This window comes from Mastomys coucha, unplaced genomic scaffold (genome assembly GCF_008632895.1).
Source record: "Mastomys coucha isolate ucsf_1 unplaced genomic scaffold, UCSF_Mcou_1 pScaffold17, whole genome shotgun sequence".
In the NCBI taxonomy this organism is placed as follows: domain Eukaryota; kingdom Metazoa; phylum Chordata; class Mammalia; order Rodentia; family Muridae; genus Mastomys; species Mastomys coucha.
This window is the reverse complement of record NW_022196899.1, coordinates 2,768,233-2,778,285: the sequence shown is the minus strand read 5'-3', so window position 1 is coordinate 2,778,285 and position 10,053 is coordinate 2,768,233. Positions and strand designations below refer to the sequence as shown.

General features: G+C 37.1%; 1 long non-coding RNA gene across 2 annotated transcripts in view; it reads left to right on the top strand.

Moving 5' to 3' along the window:
* LOC116094923 overlaps window positions 1-10,053 on the top strand; it is an 83,411-nt gene that overhangs the window by 10,459 nt on the left and 62,899 nt on the right. For both annotated transcript variants that reach the window (XR_004120359.1, XR_004120360.1), the window contains exons 2-4: window positions 6,396-6,519; window positions 8,748-8,834; window positions 9,172-9,310. This is a non-coding gene — a long non-coding RNA (uncharacterized LOC116094923). The remainder of the gene's footprint in view (window positions 1-6,395; window positions 6,520-8,747; window positions 8,835-9,171; window positions 9,311-10,053) is intronic.

The window sequence follows — 10,053 nt, the reverse complement described above, 5'->3', positions numbered from 1 at the left end:
ATGTAGTAATATATATATTATTATTATGAAGTAATATATATATAATATATATTACTATTATGAAGTAATATATATATTACTTCATGTTCCTCATTCAGGAAATAGTCTCCATGATAAATAGAAGCTGAATTAGTCTAGAAGGCACAGGTGTGTCTGTGTCTCACCAAAATGTTCCTTTATAACAGCCCATTAAGGCTGTGGGAAAGAACTCTAAAAACACGAGTTCAAGAATATACAATTTCTCAACCATGTAAAATATAAGGATACAATATGAATTTTACAAGGAGCTTCATTGATCGAAAAGAACAGAGGCAACCACACTATGAGCCAACTTGTCAGATTCTTGTTGCTGCTTACAAAGGCAGCCAGATTCCTAAGTTGAAGGTCAGCCTGGAACAAAGGGAGTTTAGGTCTAGGCCTAAGCAGGGTAGGAATGATAATTTCAAGGCAGGGCACCACCTACCTTTGTCTGTGCTTAACAAAGGGAGGCAGATGTCTGAATTCTTTTGCAATGTTAAAACAAAACAAAACAAACAAAAAAAACCATGTACTTATGGTCTTCTAAGAATCAAGGACTAAGATACTGGAATGCTGATTGATTTCAATTCATGACTTGGTCAAGAGAGAACCTAGAGTAAATGACTGAATTGATATGTAAATAACAGACCAGACAGGTCTTTTGGTCTGTTTGAAATGAGCTAACAGAGAGCAATAGAATTTCTTTTTCTTTTTTAGAATTTTTTTCTAGCAAGAGCTGAGATGTCTGGACATCTCTGTAAAGTGAACACAACTTTTCTAAATTTTTTTCTAGTAGGATTTCTGATTTGGATCAGAAAAATCCATGGAGAGTGAGGAGAGCTCTTTTAGAATTTTCATAGTTCTTTTAGAATTTTCTCAAACATCTAAAAATTGCTTGGAGAACTAACACAGCACTTTTAAATATTTTTTTCTAGTAGCTACCTAGAGAGCTGCTTGGAGCACCAACCTAGCTCTTTTAGAATTTTCTTTTCTAGAAAATTCAAGAATTTTTTATAGCGGCTTCTCTGACTTTGGTCAATCAGGATATAATAGAACATAATAAATGTAAAGTGCTAATAGTTTAATAAAAGAAGTAGAAGATCTGAATGCTTATTGGAACAAAATAGATACAAGCTCTAAGTACCAGAGAACGATGAATCCTAGTGAAAGGGAGTTTTGAAATCCTTTTTATACCCATTCATTTTTGTGAATGTAATATTTATGATCTTCTCGGCTAAAGTTCTTTGCTGAATGATTCCCAAAGCCCCCTGTGTTTTATAGTTTTTTGTCTTAGTTAACTTTTCAATTCTTGTGATAAAACACCAGGAACAAAGAAAATTAGAGGAGAAAATATTTTATTTCATCTTAAATTTTATATATCATTAATGAAAAGAATCTGGTATTTCATAGAGAGGGGTTCTGGGAGTCAGGCAAATGGCAGATTTGCCCTGAACTCTGAGGAAGTCCAACACATGAAACTGAGCAGAGGTAACCAATTATGTGACATTCATAGAATAGAATAAATGGGTTATATATGATACAAGCTACTTAGGGAATAAGACAAAGCTTATGGCCTAGGCTTTTATTCATAAATAATGAAATCTCAGGGTCATTATTTCAGGAACAAAAAGGCCTGGAAGAACAGCTATGACTATAAACAGCAACCTAGGAGGGGCATGTTTTCCCAGCATAGACCCAGGAAAGCTTTGAAAGACAGGTAAGATAGCCAGGATTGAAAAGGCATGAAATACACCTGTCCCAGAGCTGGACAATCTCCTAGCCAGGCTGGGGTTTATATTCCTTTAAGAAGGAGCAAGCAGAGATCCACAGCCTCAAGGAATGCCCCATGTGTGACAAGCTTTCCAGAGCTGGGTCAGATAGGCTCAGCTCTCAGCTGGTTCCCTGAGAGTATGAGGCTCATTTCTCTAAGAAGCACATGAAGCAACTCCAGCCAGTAGTTTCAGTGGCATGCTAGACCAAGCCTCTGAAGAGGTAGAGTTAGCTGTCATAGACACATGCCAGCCTGAGGAGCCTGCTGTTGCACAGAAGGGCAAAAGGAACATTTTCCTGGTGCTGCAGTATGACTGAGAAGTCCCAAACTCCTGTATTGGTAATGTATAAGTTTAAAAACAGTAAAAGTAAAACAAATATTTAGTTCAAAATTAATAAAATGAAAGTCCTTGTGGTGGTTTCAATAAGCATGGTCAAGAGAAACCTAAGGAAGTCAGGCACATGAAACTGAGGAGAGATAACCAACCATATGGTAGACATAAAATAGAATAAACAGATTATATAAGTTACGATATATGTGGGGAATGAGCCAAAGCTTATGGCCTAGGCATTTATTCATATATAATTTAAGTCTCAGAGTTGTTATTTCAGGAAGACAGAGGCTGGGTAGAAAAGCTAGTGACTACACATTATTCAAGCAAATCAGGTAAGGAAGTTAAGCAAGAACCTGAAGGAAGGAATTGATTTAGGAGCCAGGAAGGACTGATGCTTCCTAACATGTATGAGTAGGACCACCATCCCTGGAATGGTACTTTCCATAATGTTCTGGGCAGTCTTACATCAGGCACTAATTTCAATCTTACAGATGCATTTTCTTAGCTGAGTCTCTCTTTCCAAATGGTTCTACCTCTGGTCAAGTTGACACAGAACCCTTGATCCTCAGGGAAACGTTATTAAGAGATAATGCTTCTGCTCAATGATCGAACGTAGAAGATTTTTGTGATGGGGACTTGCCTCAAAGAAGATCATGGCATGTTAACTGATCCCTTTTCTCTTTGCAGCTTATGAGTTGAAATATTTTCATTTAATCTTTGCTTCCCCAATATGTGCATCAGTTTGATCAATTGATCATAGACTAGAACTTATCAAGCTTTGAGCCATAGATTTCTATATGTTGATGATTGTAGGTTTTTAAAAAAATAGAAATTGAATGGTGATATAGAAACTTACACCAGAAGTGGACAATTATTATGATTCACTATGTAGAGAAATTGTAACTGCCTTTTGGAAGTTGGCATAGCCTCTTCTGCATTCCTTTAGTGTGATGCACATACATCATTTACATTTTTTTAAATTATGAAGAGATGGTCTAAATTGAAAAAAATGCAAATCTAAATAATTCTATATTAAGTTTATAAGCTGTAGAACAAAGGTACCCTCTCTAATATCCTTCTTCACATCATTAGTACCAAATAGTTCATACAATTAAGAAACAATTCAAATTGGATAAAAATAATGTTTTAACAAATAGAGGAATCGGGGCTAGATTGATGGCTCGCTGGTTAAGAGCTCTTCCCTCTCTTCCCAAGACCTCTGTTGTCTTCCCAGTACAAACATGGCAGCTTATAACCACTTATAACACCAGACCCAGGAGATATCATCTTCTGGCTTTTAAGGGCTCGCAAACAGATATGAGTGCACAGAAAGACACATACATTAGAAAAATATATAAAGAAAAGAAGTAAAGGAATGGGCAGAAGATGGTTGAGGTCCATTTCAATGTTTTATCAGAAGAGCGTAAAGGAGACATGCAGCGTAGATGATAAGGAACCTGCTGAGTGTGCAGTTCACTGGCTGCTCTGGTTTACTTTCCTCATTGTTGTGATAAAGACAACCAACAGCAATTTTAGGTTGAAAGGGTTTATGTGACATATATATCCTGATCACAGCCCTGCACTGAAGGACCCCAAGATCAAAATCAAGCAAGGCAGCAACATAGACTTGGGAACTGTAACAGAGCCATGCAAGAAAACTGTTTAATCCCCGTGGCTGCTTCTGCTTGCCTTTATTATTGATATTATATGTTTGATTCATTGTTTTGAGACACAGTCTCATGAGGTAGCCCTGAATGTCCTGGAACCCACTCTGTTGACCTTGCTAATCTTGAGTACACTTAGCTTCTGTGTCCTGAGTGCTAGGATTGAAGACATGTTCAACTTTCTGTTTACTTTTATTTTATACTGGATAGAACCAAGTGTATCGATGTCCTCAATGGTCTCAATCTTCCCACATTAACCATAAATGAAGAAAATGCCCACTTGCTTGTCTCCTGGCCAACCTGGAGGAAGCACGTTCTCATTTGTGGTTCCTTCTTCCAGATGACTACAGTCTATGTCAAATCAACAAAACCTAACGAGCATACCACTCATTGTCTTGAATTCCATTCTCTCTTTTTTTTTTATAGCAAAACAAAACAAAATAAGCAGAAAACATGTTTTATGCACAGATTCTCCCAAGCGATACCCTTCACATTGAAGGGTATCTTTCTAAGACACTGTTTTCTAAGACACTGGAGTTTACAATGCTCATACTTTGCTATTATCTTTCTTCTCAGTGCTGGTGTTCAAGTTGTGAGTATCACTATCATGCTTATAAAAAAAAAAAAAACCAAAGCAAGTAAACAAAAATCCTTCATAGTTTGTTTCTAAGAAAACTTTGGAACTGTTTAGAGAAATGGTTGAGAAAAGGCCTAGAACAATGTAATAAGCATCTGAGGGCTGATTCTGGTGGAGGCGCAGTTAAAGTGGCATTGATGGTGGTGAACACATGCTGGGGACCAACATGTTCTTCCCTCAGGTTGTCCAGGTGCCACTGCAGGGCGGGCTGGAATGATGCAATGGAGTCCAGAACTGGTGGGGTTTTCATGTTCCTGGTCCGACTGGGAGTACAGGGAGTATAGAGGGATTAGGGATAGAAGACCTTCCTCTAGAATTTTAGTGTTAGAGCTCTTTTAAATGATACTTAATGAAAGAGCTCTTTTAGACCACCTTCAATAAAACAGCTGGGGTGCATACACTTTATTCATGTGACCCAGGGCTATTAATGAATCTTGTTGAATGGGAAAGAATTTTTAGGGTAAATGTAAAATCATTGACTAGTGCTTAAAGTACTATGAGTATCTAATTTGCATGGACAAGTATTCCAACAATCCCAGGTTCTTGCTGGGTAGGCAATTTTTGAGAAAGAAGTTAAACTTTTACATCTACCAAAGATGATGTGACATTCTTCATATAGAAGATTGGGGGGTCAGGCTCCCCAGATCAGACAGAAAACAGAAAGCCTCACCAAAAGGGAGTTTCCCATTTTGTGCCAAGCTCAGAGGAGCTATGGTAGACATGGTAGAGTATACAACCTTAGTCATGAGGTGTAACAAATGAGGTTTTGGATGGATGCTATACCATGACAAAGTATCTGGCTGCATTCTATCCATATTTTTATACTTGTTTTAAAGAACAGTCTTACAAACTGGTCAACTAGCTCGGATAGCAGAGAAAATGTCAAGGCAACAAAGTACACAGGTTTCTGGCAAGTCTATTGGCAGGGTTTTTCACCACATTTACAATGAGCTGAGATAAAAGAAAGACATGAAGCAGAAAGTTATGTCTAGGTTACAGCTTGGTTAGAAAATGAACAAATTGCAACTTGATAGAAAAACTCATCCATCCTTCCTCATGCATTACAAATGGCTCCTTTCTCTTAGAGAATATGTGTTCTGAAGTCAGTTTTTAGTTATTTGATGGTAAAGAGGAATTTCCAAACAAGTAATTGTAACTAATGTATCTAGGATCATTAGTTTATGTCTTAAACATTTGAATTGAAAGATTTGAAATTTATTTCTTTATAGTAGGAACATTTTCCCCTTTTTCCGTTTTGTTATCTTTTTCTCATGAAAGACTGGCTATAGATATCTGCAGTTCTGCCATTCAATTTTTTTTTACTCTCTCTTAAATAGAAATATGTGAGCTAATCACATGGAGTTAAAAATAATATTCATTTTTTTGCTTATTGTTTTGCCATAGGATTGAAACAATTTAAAACACTAATAAAACATAATCTATACCAGTATACAATAAATGACTTTAAAAATATTTCTGTTGTTCTATAAAGGAATAGCAATATTTTTTTTTATGTTATGTGTTAGACATTAATAAAACACAAGCCCTGTCTCCCAAGACTTCATATGTAACAGAGGCAGCAATGATCCCAGGTATACAGAGGATGATGTGCATACAAACACACACACACACACACACACAAACACATACACACACAGAGAGAGAGAGAGAGAGAGACAGAGAGAGAGACAGAGAGAGAGAGAAAGAGAGAGAGAGAGAAAGAGAGAGAGAGAGGAGGGAGAGAAAAAGAGAGAGAGAGAAAGAGAGAGAGAGAGTTGGAGGGCCCTCCACAGGAGGGAATTCATGATTGGTACTTTATTCCTGACCAACAACCCATAACTAAGGAAGTCATAGGCCCTAGAAACAGTAGTAAGTTGATCTGGCATCAAAGCACCTTCTACTATCTGTGTTTATACAAAACACAAAGGCTACTTGCTGTCTTAATCAGAGAAGCCATTTTTTTTCTTTCAGTGAATGGAGGTGAATTCAGACCCTTAGCTGCATGAGATGCTGAGAAGAAAGCCCCATCAAGGATGCAGCTCTAAAAGTGACATTTATATAACCATTTTAAGACTCTGGAATGCCACCAAAGATGGTACGAAAGAAAAATTAAAGCTGAAAGATAAGAAGGGCTACAAATGTATTTTCTAAGTAAAGAATGGGCAAGAACTCACAGTAGAATTCAAGAGCTGCACCTGGTGCCACTGGGTTCATACAGTCACCCCTGTCTTCAGTCAGCTATGCATGCCGAGGAGGCTCAGGAGCATACAACTGAATTACTTACAGCTGACAGAATCTGTATACTGGGGAGTATACCTACTGGGAAGCCCTCAAACTTGAATGAGTAATTCCAAAGTCACGGCCACAGAGAGGACCCTAATTAAACTCTGTGGAACACAAAATGAAACCCAGAGTCAGAATCATGAGAACCAGGTCTATCAGGGAAAGGGGGCTGAAGGGGTAGAAGGGAGCAAAGCGATGGAGTAGAGTATGAACTTGTCAAAGGTAAAAATATATTAATAAAAACGTAAAAATGAATAGGTATTTGTTCCTTCATTTATACTGTTTATGCTTCTACAATAGAATTCAAAGGATTAAACTATAACAGCAACCGAACAAGAGATGTTATCTGGCTATCTCAAAAACATTCTTTTTTTTTAAAGTTTTTAAAAATTTATTTATTTATTTATTTATTTATTTATTTTTCTTTATTTACATGTTATATCTCCCAGTTTCCCCTCCAAAACAAAAACAAAAACAAACAAACAAAAAATAACAAACCCCTGTTCCCTCCCCTCTCCCCCTACTAGCCACCCCACCCTCTCCCACTTATTGGTCCTGGCACTCCCCTACATTGGGGCATAGAACCTTCACAAGGTCAAGGGCCTCTCCTCCCATTGATGACCAACTTTGCCATCCTCTACGATACACATGCTGCTGGAGCCATGAGTCCCACCATGTGTATTCCTTGGTTTGTGGTTCAGTCCCTGGGAGCTCTGAGGGTACTCGTTAGTTCATATTCTTGTTCCTCCTAAGGGGCTACAAACCCTTCAGCTCCTTTGGTTATTTCTCTAGCTCCTTCATTTGTGGATCCTGTACTCAGTTTAATGGATGACTGTGAGCCTCTACTTCTGTATTAGTTGGGTACTGTTACAGCTTCTCAGAAGACAGCTATATCAGGTTGGATTGTCCTTCCTTCAGTCTCTGTTCCATAATTAGTCTCTGCAACTCCTTCCATGGGTATTTTGTTCCCCCTTTTAAGAAGGAATGAAGTGTCTGCATTTTGGTCTTCCTTCTTCTTGAGTTTCTTGTGGTTTGTGGATTGTACTTGGTGTATTCCAAACTTCTGGGCTAATAACCACTTATCAGAGAGTGCATTTCATGTGTGTTCTTTCATGATTGGGTTACCTCACTCAGGATGATATTTTCCAGATCCATCCATTTCCCTAAGAATTTCATAAATTCGTTGTTTTTAATAGCTGAGTAGTACTCCATTGTGTAGATGTACCACAATTTCTGTATCCATTCCTCTGTTGAGGGACATCTGGGTTGTTTCCAGTTTCTGGCTATTATAAATAAGGCTGCTATGAACATGGTGGAGCATGTGTCCTTATTACATGACAGCAGATGATGGAGAGGTTGTGGAGAAAGAGGAACACTCCTTCATTGCTGGTGGGATTGCAAGCTGGTACAAAGACTCTAGAAATCAGCTTGGCGGTTCCTCCAGAAATTGGACATAGTTCTACCAGAGGACCCAGCTATACCACTCCTGGGCATATACCCAGAAGATCTCAAAAAACATTCTTGAAAGAAGAAAATTTGTTTTTAATGCTATATTGTCTTTGCTCAATAGTGGAATTATAAAGTGTATTTCCAAGGGACTTAGTACTGCTAATAAATAATATTATGTTTGACCAAATTAAAAATAATTTACATTTTTAAAATGAGTGTGAAAATCAAGGAAAACATGTAACTGCAAATAATAGAACTTATCGATAAGCTACCTATGCAAGGAATCAGGAGCATAACTTTTCTTTAAGAGAATTTTAAATATTTATGGATGTCATTTAATAGATAGTGACCAATTTGTTTACTGTTAAAGTCTGAATTTATAAATTAGCACTTCCAATAATTTTAGTTTTGTTATTTATTGTTGTACTCTAGCTTTAGTCTTTCTTATGAAAGTTTTCTAGAATTTAAGTTTATCATGTAGAAAATTCTGTTCACAGTAGTGAGCACAGATACAAAGAGACTCAGTTTTGGAGAGTAGTAACTTCAGAATCAACTGCACACATAGAACTCTTTTTTCCACTGTCCTTACAGAAAACCTAAAAGGTAGAACTCCCTTCTGCGACTGAGAAAATGGGAAGAAAATGTTCTCATGAAGTCAACAGTTGCTAACAGTGCGAGGTAATGCTTTATTGTCATTTTGTGCAGCACTTTATTAGCAATAGTTCTGTTTTTCACAATCCCCTTGGCCATTTGTCTCTTGAGAAAAGTATGGTGTTCTAGAAAACATACTAGTATAAACTTGGATTATTTTATGTTTTCTTTTGTTTCTGAGTTGCAGATGTTTCTTGGAGGACATCCTGGTGATGGACACCTTACTAGGGATGCTTTGTAGGTGATTTTGCTCTTTCTGCTCACTAATTGAGTTCCCATTTCACTTGCTCTCTTTGCTGTACAAAACCTAACTAAATCAAACCATCCAACAACTACCTTTTGTGTTTCTTTGTTTTTCTTGCAGTATTTTTAGACATGATCTCATATTATACCCCAGGATGCCTGGGATTCATCAAAGAACCCAGGCTCGAATTTAGCTCACAGAAATCTTTCTGCCTCCGCCATCAAAGTGTTTATATTACAAGCATGAGTTATCACAGCTGGTGAGTGATACCACTATTACCTATGTTCTGTGGTTAGTGCTGTATCCTGTACTCTTCTCTCTTTACTCATAAGGATGAATTTCTCTTCCAGTGGAAATGCAAGGTGTCACCACTGGAAAAAATATTATTATTCAGTAGGAACATAACATTACTGTATACTTCACTAAATTCACCTTGAAGGCCTATGGGATTATTTTTAACACCAAGTCTTAAAAATAACATTTTGAATTTCAGTGGAATACCTGGCCCAGTGCTATAATGTAGGTGACATAGAAGCCCTCCCTCTATTTGACACTGTAAAACTGTCGTTATCATTATTATCAACATTGTAATTAAGTCCTACTCATTAATTGAAATCTTAGCTCCCCTGATAAACCTGTGAAAGACTTTTAAACACACACATACATACCAAAGTTATACAAAATAAGATTCAAATTGCTTAGTGATTAAATATATATGAAAGTTCTTCAAAATATTTTATGTTTTATGCGTATATTCTTCTGTGGAGGCTTGAGTAAGGCTTATGTTATCTCTACAGGAGAAATCCAGTAACAAAATAGTTAAATAAAACTGGACATCATCTAGAATTCAGAGATTTAGATTTTTACAAAACCTTTCTTACCACAAAGAGAGACACAATCCCCTAAATACTAAGTCAAATAAGACTTTGAATCTAATCTATAGAACTTTTTATCCTAAAACAAAAGGATATACCTTCTTCTCAGCACCTCATGGTACCTTCT